The 13,178-nt window shown below is 42.0% G+C and overlaps 1 pseudogene; it reads left to right on the plus strand.

Moving 5' to 3' along the window:
- LOC109902957 (xyloside xylosyltransferase 1-like) overlaps nucleotides 1-13,178 on the plus strand; it is a 51,649-nt pseudogene that overhangs the window by 18,529 nt on the left and 19,942 nt on the right.

The raw sequence follows: 13,178 nt of genomic DNA on the forward strand, positions 1-13,178 counted from the left end.
TCTCCCTCCGGGTAAACTAGGCCTGGTGAAATAAATCTGAGTTGGCCAAACGCAAACATTCTGTTATCGTGCACTGTAACGTTACCCCCGGGGCACCGGCCAGAGAGCCTCCAGCTCCTCCGATATGGTCAAATGTCACCCTGCATTGCCCTATCGGTATTAATTGGGAATTTGACCTCTTGCAGTTCATGTCAAAATCACATTTGTTTTAAAGGCCATTCTGCACTGCCTGTCAGCATTAAATGGTCTCATAATAGCTGTCATTGACCGTTAAAGAGAAGCGGCGATGGGAGAGTGTGCGTGAATGTGGCTCTGCCTGGGTGGGCCTTCATGATTTATGTGGTTATATTATAGCTTAGCACAATCATGTATCAGCCGAAAACTCTCTTCCTGCTTTCCCCTGTTCCAAAGCAGGCCGTTAAGCCCCCTCAGAACGAACAAAGTCAGCATTAGCCGGCGGGGTATGACTCGCCGCCAACCTCCCTCTGCTAACGCAACACATGAAGGCATTTTGAAGGGGACTTCCTTGTTTAAAGAGCAGGGGAGAAAATGGTTGACACTCTGCAGACAGTTTAGTTTCCGCTGCTTGTTTGGACAGAGACCGACCCTAAAATATCTCTCTGGCCAAGGTCTCCGTGGAGGCCCTGCTCTAGCCCAGTCACCCAGCATTGTTCTTGTTTCAACAGACTTAGTTTAGGACACTTGTTTTCCTTTTTCCATATACAGGGCCATTGTCTGTGCAGTGCTGGCCTCTCCAGGCCAGGGCCCCAATTTGGGTTGGCCTTTCCATTGTGACTTCAACCATCAGATTGGGACAGAGACACATTTGATTATAGTGCATGCCACTGTCTGACCTCAAGAAGCAAGAAGCTGGAAAACTGTTTCTTGTTCTGTTATTTGTTAGTATTGTTAACTGGAATCACGTTTTCTTGCTTGACTTAGGCAGCGATTGCTTGTACTGTAAATAGGCCTAGATTATATTGGCTTGAAAAACAGTGAGCTGGGTTGGGTTCAATACCGACACATCACTGGTGTCTTACTTTGCGTTATAGATACTCAGTGTCATGGGTGTCAAACTCCTTACCCTAATTAACATTATTGATCCAATAAATTGATCTGAGAAGGTTTTTGGAAAAGAGTCCTTGAAGTCCTTGAATGGTCTAGAAATCAGAAAACGGGTCTCGCACCCAGGGGTGTAGTGAAGGAGCGGCCTTCCCTCACTTTTTTCAATTTGAGAATACGCGGAGCTGGTAAATGTATTCTGATAATTAAATATAAATGATAAATAAGTTACCACTAAAATTCCATGAAAAATTATAGTATGACAAACCGGATAAATATTTATAGCAGCCTAGAGGTAGGTAAATGGTGGTTTCTTATGTTGGCAGTGGTGAGAATGATGAACTGTAGGCTACATGTAGGCACTGCGGAGGCCCGTCAGAGGCTTGGCTACTTTTTGATCAATCAGAACGTAAAAAAATGAATCCTTAGATTTGTCATAATTTCCTCACTTTGCAGCATGCACGGTTAGCAGAGGTACATTTTTGGACAGCTGGCCAGCTGTCATAGACATAATGATGACAAAACAAGAATTGGTGCATTTTCTTTTTTTTGCAAAAGCTGCAGCAACTACCACAATCAATAGGCCTGACAACAACGCAAACAGCCAGCAAGTTGACATAGGTGAATATCCTAATCCAGCTCCCTCATCTGTCCTGGCCACTAGCTTACAGCCAGCATCACAACCTTGACGGCTCCCTCCCTGCCCTGTCCCCAGGTCCAGGCCTGATCTCCGTAACACTGACAGTTCCCGATCACAGGTCCTCAGCTACCTCTGTTCCCTCAGATGACAGAACAGGTCCTCTCCCTGCAGCTGGCACCACCACCACGGCACCGATAGGCCTGCTACCCTGTGCTGACGTATGGACAAGCAGTATGTGGAGGAACAAACAGGAGGCATACTCATGAATAGTTTGTAAATAAGTTATGTGCAGATGTCACATGTCTGTCATTTTACAAGTCAGATTCAGATCAAATGTATTATGGTCATGTGCTTAAGAAGACAGTAAATAAAACATGAAACCACAGAAACGACACAAAATAATTCATTCAATGTGCTATAGCTACACATTTATAGTGAAAGTGCAATATGCTGTATACTCGAGGGACCAACAGACGATCTATTATACAGCCAAATGTCTCTTGGAATAAAAGAGTCCCCATATCTCTCTGTTTGAATTTTCTTTTGAAGAAGTATTCGGAGGATGAGTTTTGTGTACAGGTTAGTGGCTGATTCTTGATCTATAGCAATTATCATTCTCGCCATCTTAATCAAGTGCTGAAGCTTGACTTGGTCTTGCACTCGCATATCAGACCAACCCAGGGCCGTAAGCTTTACATTTTTTAGATGAGTCTACAAGCCTTAGCAGCAAGAGTACGCTGATAGTTTATTTCAAATGTAAAACCGACAAGCCCCGTGACCCAGATTTAGTCTTGATTTTATCCAGCGTCCTTACCCAAAAGGCGGACACTGTGAAACATTTGTTTGGACGCTTGTGTGGTCACGAATTCAACGGCAATTGTCTGAAGAAACACTTGGTGTCCTTCGCAAGTGATTGTGCCAGTGTCATGCTGGGGGAAGAAATCAGGCGTTGCACGCAGGAGGCTCTCCCAGCACTATCCAAACCTTGTTGTGTGGCACTGTCTAAACCATAGACATGAATTGGCGGTAAGGGACAAAGTGTCAGAGGTTGGTGGTGTGAACCACTTCCATATCGTCATGAACAAATTGTACACTAAATACAGTCGATCTCCCCAAAACCAGAACCAACTTGCTGATTGCACTGCCGAACTGCAGCAACAAGTAGCAAAAATAAGGCTCGTACTGGGAACACGCTGGGTGGCTAGCTTTTTTTGCACAGTGTGTGCGCTATGGTCCATCTTTGAAGCACTCTGTGCTCACTTTCCAGATTCAGAGATTGAGTGTTTAAAAGTCACATGTACAGGGTTGCAGGTGTAATTGCAGGGTATAGTGAAAATCTTTGGCTCCGAGCTAAAACATGCAGGACAAAGTTAAATAAAATAATGAAAATGGTAATAATAAAGCAACAATAGAAATAGAAATAGCACTATATACTTCACAACTGTAGAAGGGATGAATAAAGGTCCATTTGGAGTGGAGGCAGAGTAAAGACTGTTTAGGGGATGTGGGGGAATGACCAAAGGGGGAGCAGCATAAATATATAAGGGTGTGGGGACCAAAAGAAATAAAGACAATTATAATTAGTCAATAATATACATATTAACTGCAACAGTGATGAATGTCGTTGGGGAAGAGTACAAGTCATTTGGTGAGGGGGAGAATGTCCATAGGGGGAGCAGCATGTGCGGTAAGTGACCATTGAAGGGGTGTGAGGGGAAATGTTGAGGGGGGGGGGTAAATGTCCATAGGGGGAGTAGCAGGTAGCTGACTAGTGGTGGCTATTCAGCTGCCTGATGGTCTGAAACTATTTTCCAGTTTTTGCCATGATGTTCCTGTACTACCCGTGTCAGTGATTTGAAGCAGGGAGAACAGGGCATGGTTGGGGTCCCTGATGATCTTCTTAGCCTTCCTGCGACACCTGGTTTTGTAGGTGTCCTGGATGGCAGGCAGTGTGCACCCAATGGTGCGTTCCTCCTGAAGTCCACAATCAGCTACTTTGTTTTGCTAACATTGTCAGAGTGCCTACTTCCACCCTGTAGGCTGTCTCGTCATTGTTGGTAGTCAGGCCCCACTACTGTTGTGTTGTCATTGAACTTGATAGAGTTGGAACTGTGTGAGGCCACGCAGTCGTGGGTATACGGGGGGGACTGATGAGGGGACTGAGGACGCACCCTTGTGGGACCCCAGTGTTGAAAATCAGTGTTGAGGAGGTAATGTTGCCTAACTTCACCACCTGGGAGCAGCCCGCCAGGAAGTCCAGGACCCAGTTGCATAGGGAGGAGTTCAGACCCAGGGCCGTGAGCTTTGTAATGAGCTTATTGCGCACTATGGCATTGAAGGCCGAGCTGTAGTCGATGAACAGCATCATCACATATCCATTCCTTTTGTCCGGTTGGGTAAGGGCAGTGTGCAGTGCAATGGCGATTGCGTTGTCTTTGGATCTGTCAGAACAGTAGGCGATTTGGAAACTGTTGAGTGTGTCAGGGAGGGAGGAAGTGAAATGGTCTTTGACTAGCCTCAAATTACTTTATAATGACAGCAGTGAGTGCTACTGGTCGGTAGTCATTCAGTTCAGTTACTTTCCCTTTCTTGGACACAGGGATGATGGTGGACATCTTGAAGCAGGTGAGTATAGCGCCCTGAGCTAGGGAGATTGAAAAGGTCAGAACATAACTGCCAGCTGGTCTGCAAATGCTCTGAGGGCACGGCTAGGGATGCCAGCAGCCTTGTGAGGGTTAACACGTTTGAATGGCTTACATACATCCTCAATGGAGACTGAGTGTGTAGCCCACATTGTCATCGGAGACTTGCCTTGGCAGCTCAGCATCATTGTGCTCAACTTGTGAGAAAAATGTGTTTAGCATATCCGGTAGGGTAGCGTTGGTGACGGCGATGTGGCTGGCATTCTTTTTGTAATCAGTGAACATTAGGAGCCCCTGCCACATACGCCTTGTGTCCGACTCACTGAATTGCTCCTCCACTTTGTCCCTATACTTGTTTCACCATCTTGATCGATCTTCATAGGTCGCATTTATATTGGTTAACAACACTATTGTTCCCGGTCACCTTGCCCTATTTATAAGCAGCCTCCCTCTTTCAGGCTGATATCAATCCATGGTTTTTGATTCGTGGAGGACGGGAGAGGGCCTTATACCTGTGTCAACAAAGCGTGCAGCAGTCTGTCCCAGACCCAAAAAATATCTTGCTCGACTGAAAGTCGTCGGTTCTTTTGACCAATTGATTCGTTGAAATTTTAAAAGGTAGGTTTATCCTTATATAAACACCTCCTGTGTGTTTTAATTAGAGGTCGACCGATTATGATTTTTCAACGCCGATACCTTCAACGCCGAAAAGGTGACATTTCTGACACCTCCTGCTTAAAACCCAAAAAGTCAGAAGGATCGTGAGGCCGCGCTTTCACGGTCTGTATTCATACTGAAAATCAAGATCAAGCAAGCTTTTGCCCTTCTGCTCCAGGACCAAAAATGGACCAAAAAATGCCGATACCGCTAAATCTGACTTTTTTTTTATATATATATTTTTAAATGTATAATTTAAAAACATTTTTTTATTGTTTTCTTTAAATAAATATAAATATACAGTGTCATACAATAAAATGCAAATTAATTACTTAAAAATCATACAATGTGATTTTCTGGATTCTTGTTTTAGATTCCGTCTCTCACAGTTGAAGTGTACCTATGATAAAAATTACAGACCTCTACATGCTTTGTAAATAGGAAAACCTGTAAAATCGGCAGTGTATCAAATACTTGTTCTCCCCACTGTATGTATATATATATATTTTTTTTAATATATATATATTTGTAATAATGACAATTACAACAATACTGAATTAACACTTATTTTAACTTAATATAATAAATCAAATCTATTTAGTCTCAAATAAATAATGAAACATGTTCAATTTGGTTTAAATAATGCAAAAACACAGTGTTGGAGAAGAAAGTAAAAGTGCAATATGTGCCATGTAAAAAAGCTGACGTTTAAGTCCCTTGCTCAGAACATGAGAACATATGAATGCTGGTGGTTCAATATTCCCAAGTTGCTGCAGGGGTGCAGAGCTGTTGGCTGGGATTGGGGTAGCCAGGTGGAAAGCATGGCCAGCCATAGAAAAATGCTTATTGAAATGATCGATTATCGTAGATTTGTCGGTGGTGACAGTGTTTCCTAGCCTCAGTGCAGTGCGCAGCTGAGAGGAGGTGCTCTTATTCTCCTCTACAGGATGCAAATTTCTGTTTGAAAAAGCTAGCCTTAGCTTTCCTAACTGACTGGATATATTGGTTCCTGACTTCCCTGAAAAGTTGCATATCGCGGAGGCTAATGATGCTAATGCAGAATGCCACAGGATGTTTTTGTGCTGGTCAAGGGCAGTCAAGTCTGGGGTGAACCAAGGGCTATATCTGTTCTTAGTTCTACATTTTTTGAATGGGGAATGCTTATTTAAGATTGTGAGGAAAGCACTTTTAAAGAGCAACCAGGCATCCTCTACTGACGGGACGAGGTCAATAGGAGCGTTTGACAGTGATGGGGGGTGGTCGTTTGACCGCAGACCCATTACGGAAGCGGTCAATGAGGCTGAGATCCTGGTTGAAGACGCAGAGGTGTGTTTAGAGGGCAAGTTGGTCAGGATGATATCTCAGAGGGTGCCCATGGATAATTTGTGTGAGATTGAGGGCATCTAGCTTAGATTGTAGGACGGCCGAGGTGTTAAGCATATCCCAGTTTAAGTCACTTCACAGTACGAGCTCTGAAGCTAGATGGGGGGCAATCAATTCACATATGGTGTCCAGGGCACAGCTGGCGGCTGTGGGGGGTCTATAACAAGCGGCAACGGTGAGACTTGTTTCTGAAAAGGTGGATTTTTTAAAGTAGTAGTTTGATTTGTTTGGGCACAGACCTGGATAGTATGACAGAAGTCTGCATGCTATCTCTGCAGTGGATTGCTACTCTGCCCCCTTTGGCAGTTTGATCTTGTCGGAAAATGTTGTAGTTGGATGGAAATTTCAGAATTTTTGGTGGCCTTCCTAAGCCAGGATTTAGACACGGCTAGGACATTAGCATTGGCGGAGTGTGCTAAAGCAGTGAATAGAACAAACTTACGGAGGAGGCTTCTGATATTAACATGCATGAAACCAAGGCTTTCACGGTTACAGAAGCAAATTAGTTCACAGTTCGCAACGAGCCAGGCGGCCCAAACTGCTGCATATACTCTGACTCTGCTTGCACTGAACGCAACAGAAGTGACACCATTTTCCTAGTTAATTTTGCCTGCTAACATGAATTCTTTTAACTGTATATGCATGTTTAAAAATATATACTTCTGTGTATTGATTTTAAGAAAGGCATTGATGTTTATGGTTAGGTAAATTTGTGCAAAGATTGTGCTTTTTTCAGCAATGCGCTTTTGTTAAATCACTTGTTTGGTGAAGTTGAAGTAGGCTGTGATTCGATGATAAATTAACAGGCACCTCATTGATTATATGCAACAAAGGAGAAACTAGTCAACCTAGTAATATCATCAACCATGTGTAGTTAACTAGTGATTGTGAAGATTGATTGTTTTTTATAAGATATGTTTAATGCTAGCTAGGAACTTACCTTGGCTCCTTGCAGCCACAAGGTCCTTTTGACGCTGCACTCATTTAACAGGTAGTCATCCTGCCACGTAGTTTCCTCGTGGATTGCAGTTTAATCGGCCATAATTGGCATCCGAAAAGGCCGATTACCGATTGTTAAGAAAACTTGAAATTGGCCCTAATTAATCGGCCAACCTCTAGTTTTAATAACATCAACTATATGCATTGAGCTTGTCTGATGCTTTAATCGCTCTGTTTTGATGAAATAAGACACAAATGACTCGAGGGAGCCAGAGATCAAGATACCCAGAAGATTGTTTTTTTTTACCTGACCCGACCATTCTCCTGCTGCTGGCTTTCGCAGATTTCTGCCGTTACTCTCCTGAAGTTGCCAGTAATAGGCTACACGAGGAGTCGGCAACCTTTCTCATGTGGAATGCCAATTTATCTTACCATTTCTAACAATCTTGCGTGCCAGTAATGGTTTTAGATGCACATTTTTGCAGTATAGTTTCATTTAATTTATAAGGATGTCTTGGTATCTCAATCATTGTCATGTAGTTAATCAAAATTCTATCCAAATCTAAATTAAAAAGATAAACTTAAAAAGCAGTGGCTTCTTCCTTGCTGAGAGGCATTTCAGGTTATATCGATATAGGACTCGATTTACTGTGGATATAGATACTTTTGTACCTGTTTCCTCCAGCATCTTCACCAGGTCCTTTGCTGCTGTTCTGGGATTGATTTGAACTTTTTTGCACCAAAGTACATTCTAGGAGACAGAACGCGTCTCCTTCCTGAGCTGTATGACGGCTGGTCCCATGGTGTTTATACTTGCGTACTATTGTTTGTACAGATTAACGTGGTACCTTCAGGAGTTTGGAAATTGCTCCCAAGGATGAACCAGACTTGTGGAGGTCTGCAATTTTTTTCTGAGGTCTTGGCTGATTTATTTAGATTTTTTCATGATGTCAAGCAAAGAGTCACTGACTTTGAAGGTAGGCCTTGAAATACATCCACAGGTACACCTCCTATTGACTCAAATGATCAATTAGCCTATCAGAAGTTTCTAAAGCCATGACATAATTTTCTGTAATTTTCCAAGCTGTTTAAAGGCACAGTCAACTTAGTGTATGTAAACTTCTGACCCACTGGAATTGTGATGCAGTGAATTATAAGTGAAATAATCTGTCTGTAAACAATTTTTGGAAAAATTACTTGTGTCATGCACAAAGTAGATGTCCTAACCGACTTTCCAAAACTATAGTTGGTTAACAAGAAATTTGTGGACTGGTTGAAAAATGAGTTTTAATGACTCGAACCTAAGTGTATGTTAACTTCTAACTTCAACTGTGTATATATACAGGTGTGTGCTTTTCCAAATCATGTCCAATCAATTGAATTTACCACAGGTGGACTCCAATCAAGTTGTAAAGACATCTCAAGGATGATTAATGGAAACAGGATGCACCTGAGCTCAATTTTGGGTCTCATAGCAAAGGGTCTGAATATTTATGTAGATAAGGTGGGAAAAGTCAAGGGGTCTGAATACTTTCACATATACACATTTCAGTCCAATATACCAGATGTTGCAATTGGAGGATGTCTTTTATGCATATTCTACAACGATGGCCTATTCAATTGGCTACATTTGTCGGTATTTATTTTTTGCACTTCCTCACCTAAACAAATTGTACTACACCACTGCCAATAGATCATGTGGTTTTCCCATCAAATCACCCATCTAGATTTGGAACTTACTTCTTCTTGTACCTGCATTTCCTTCTTGGAGGTTGGTTAGCAATTCGGTTCTTGGAACCGCATAACTTTCTTGAACCATCAGGGGTCATACCGAGATTGCTTTCTTAGACTACGGGCTTTTTGGACCATCTGCGTACGTGATCTAGATCTGTTTGTTTTTTTTTACTTTCAGAGGACTTTTTTGGAGGCCCATAGAGTATCTAGATACTTTCTTTTTGCACTTTAAGGTTACTATTTTACTATAACACTCGTTAACTGTATGTTACAGTATACACAATTGTGAGGGGCACCTTTAGAGTCGCTGTTAGATTTGAGCAGTTTGAGATGCCAATACCCAATGCATGGTTTTCAGATTGACACCCCTCTGTAAATCCAGATTGGCACAGTATTTTGTCCATTGCACAGCAGTCCAGCACCCTAAGAATGTCCTTACTTTTCACTGCCATGCCAACCAGCAAAACACAGGAAGGTGAAACAATGAACAGAGGAGTCTGTATTTCCTGGTAACTGGGGTGACTGTGTCCACAGAGTGCTGCTTCCTGGCTATTAGTGATGGGGGAAAAATCGATACTGTCGGGATATTGTTTTGACTATCACAATATTATTTTTGGGCTAGTTGGCTCTACCTGCACCAAAACTCCAGTATGTTTCCTTCATAGCTTGTTCTACACATGCTTTTTAAACAAGGAGACCAATTGTTTTCAGGACTTTTATTTCCATGACTGTTCAAAACTCGTCTTCTCATGGCTCTCTCTTGTCCCTCTGCAGCAGACATATGATGAGCAATAAGTTTGAAACATCAAATAGCAATAAAATCACAATACATATAGAATCGTGAGAATCGCAATACATATTGTATCGGCACCTAAGTATGGTGGTAATATCGTATCATGAGGTCCCTGGCAATTCCTAGCCCAGCTAGCTACCCAGAAACAGGGCCTACATCAGAGCTATGATTAGAGATGCATGATATATCAGCCTTTATATCGGTATCAGATGATGGCTAAAAACATATTGGTATCAGACAATAATCAGAATAATTTCATAGCTGATCATTTTGGCTGATATGATGTATAGCCAAAGTAATCTGCTACTCACGGGGTGCTAGCAATACGTTTGAATTTCTGAGTAAAAATGTATTGAACTCTTTGTTTCAGATCTGCAGCGCATTGTACAGCTGGATGTAGATCTGAAGTACAGGAGCAACATCAGGGAGCTGTTTCTGGAGTTTGATCGCTTCCCTTCTGGAGTTGTGATCGGCATCGCCCGAGAGATGCAGCCGGTATACAGGTATTCAACACACAATGAACACACACATGCATACCTTTTTGTTTTACTATCCTTGTTGGAACCAAATAATTGATTCCCATTCAAAATCCCCAAGTGTAACCCTAACCCATAAACTTAACCCCTAATCCTAAAATACCCTTTATTTTTATTTTGGGGGACCGGTTAAAATATGTACCCACACAACACAAAGACATTATGTATAGTGTGGTCTGAAATTATTGACACCCTTGAGAAACATGAGAAATAATGACTGTATAAAGTAAATCATTGAAATAGTGAGCTATATTGTATGCTTCAAAAAATTGGGAAATTATATTTTATCCTAATACAATTGGTCAGATAAAGAGATTTTGTTTAACAAGTAACACTTTTTTTCTCAAAGGTAGGGGGCAAAATTATTAACACCCCTAAAGATTCCAATACATAAAGTAGTACAATTGTCCTTGTTTTACTATCCTTGTGAGGACTTTGGTCACCACAAGGATAGTGAAACCAAGCACACATGTGCACACATGATGTGTGGACTCTTGGCGTTGGAAAACATCAGTGTGTTACTGAATAAATTGAATCACTGCCACAAGCTATTGTACAAACCATTTCACATCACAAAAATCTATATCTTAAACAGAGAGAAACAACATCACAGTACTTAGATGAGAGAGCAGACCAGAACTTTCTCTTGAAACGTATGGCTTTGGGTGGCAGAGAGGCAAGACTGGTCGATATGGTCTTGTGGCCAGTCGTGGCCAGCCTGTTTAAAGTGGGGCACTCTAAAAGCTGAAAGGATGTCACTTTTTGCGTTCCGAGTGCTCCCTTGCCACACATTCCCACTGAAGTGACAGTGACAGGAGCTGGCAGAGAGGAGATCTGCTCAGAGCCCTGCTGTCAAGGGCTGTCCAAATGGAAAGGGGGAGGAAGTTACAAGAGGGGAGTTGAGAGAGACCCAGATATGTTGAGTCTGAGGAGGAGGGTCGAGAGTCCAGTGGGAGGGGAGGGGAGAGGTTGGGGGTGGGGGAATCAGAGAAGGGGACGGACGCGTGCACCAAAAGGAAAATTGTGAGTGTGGAAGTGTGTGTATATGTTATGACATTCTGAAGGTCACTGTGTTTTTAGCCTGCAACAACAGGAAGCACTGTGCTGCTGTGCTCATCAATGCTGCCTCTCTTTCTCTCCACTGAAGGACAGTTGCCGTTCTTCCTCTCCTTTACTCTGATGCCCTCTCCTTTCAGGTGTCAAATAAAACTAATTGCGGAGACATAAGAGCCAAGTTTATGGTTCTAGGAAGCACCCAGTTGCCCTGTGTGTGTCCACTGTCCACAGTCCTCTGCTTAATTACTTTCCTCCCTAAGGAATTTGTCTGCTCACATTAATCCTACTGTAATTAGCTCTGCCACAAAGCTGTGTGTTTGAAGGGAAAACTTGCACTAGATAAACATACTCTGTAATATTCAGGGGACAAACAGAGAATGTTTTAACAGGTACTTAGCAAACAGAAAATAGTTTTATTTGTCTTTCCATTACATCAATGTCATCGTCATCCGTCAAGGAGCTCTGGGGTAGATTTTCTGAATACGTTTCAACTACTTAGTTCAGTAGATAAGCTCCCAAAAAATACCATATTGTTCGATTTGATATAGAAGTGTGAAGATTGGCAGACTTGTATGATATTTAGCGCTGAACAAAACCTGAAATAGTGCTATTTCAGTGAACACTGAGGGTCAGTGAACACTGAGGGTCAGACATTTTATTGTGTTCGCAACACCAACTCAAACATTTTAAGCCATCATTGGGCATTACATAGCAATTATGAATTGAAATACTGCCATGTTAACCTGTCCTATTTGACCCCATGGAGCTGATTGGTGGCCATTTTGGAAAACTGCCTCTCTAGAGTGTAATAGGTTAAATCTGCAATGGCATTATAGCTGGACATCTTTGAGACATCCAAGCTTTTTGTAAATTTTCTGTGGTCTCATCAAGGGATTTTGCTTAAATGGGTTACCTCTGTCCCTGCTGGACATAATCCCTTCTGTTGTGACTTTCCTTTCATTAATCTGATGACTTATTTATTGAATCCACTAACTGTTTGTTTAATTGTTACCCAATTACATTATAATCATGTAACAATTAACTCATTAGGATTTGGGGCACCACGGAAGAAGTTATTTAAAGAGTTACCATTTTCCGAATTAAACTCTAAGGTATATCTATTTGATCAATAATATCATCATTCTGAACAGTCATAACCTTCTTGGATCTACAAAAACCCCAGCCTTGTTCATTATTCAGTTCTACACAAATTGGTTTAATCATTTATTTACTAGCTATCTAAATAATACACACACACACTTACTACATGAGACAAAGGTCCCTAGCGGACTTACACAATATGGCATTTTACCCAACAACATAAATAGAGAGAAAGACCATATCGTCGATACATTCTATAACTATTCTCCCATTAATGATGTACTTTGCACACAAACTGCCACATGTTTGAAATAAGTCATAATGAATGTATTTATGTATGGCTGTCCTTGTCCGTCATGTAGTCCTGAACAGAACTACAGAGTTCACTCCTCCACTCCTCCTCCTCCTAAAGCTGCTAATTTGACGATCAGCCGGCCGTGCCGATGGTTCCAGTGGGGTGATGAGAGTAGCGTACGGTGATATGAGAATCGTAGTAGGATGGGATGGTTTGAAGAGTTTGAGATATTTTACCCAGGACAGCTAATCAGCTGTACGGGTTATTGTCTGAGAGGGGAGTTTGTTGCCTCTTCCTCCTCATGTTGATTATTCAGAGTTTAGGATTCAGACCACTATGG

The sequence above is a fragment of the Oncorhynchus kisutch genome, linkage group LG13 (genome assembly GCF_002021735.2).
Source record: "Oncorhynchus kisutch isolate 150728-3 linkage group LG13, Okis_V2, whole genome shotgun sequence".
NCBI lineage: Eukaryota > Metazoa > Chordata > Actinopteri > Salmoniformes > Salmonidae > Oncorhynchus > Oncorhynchus kisutch.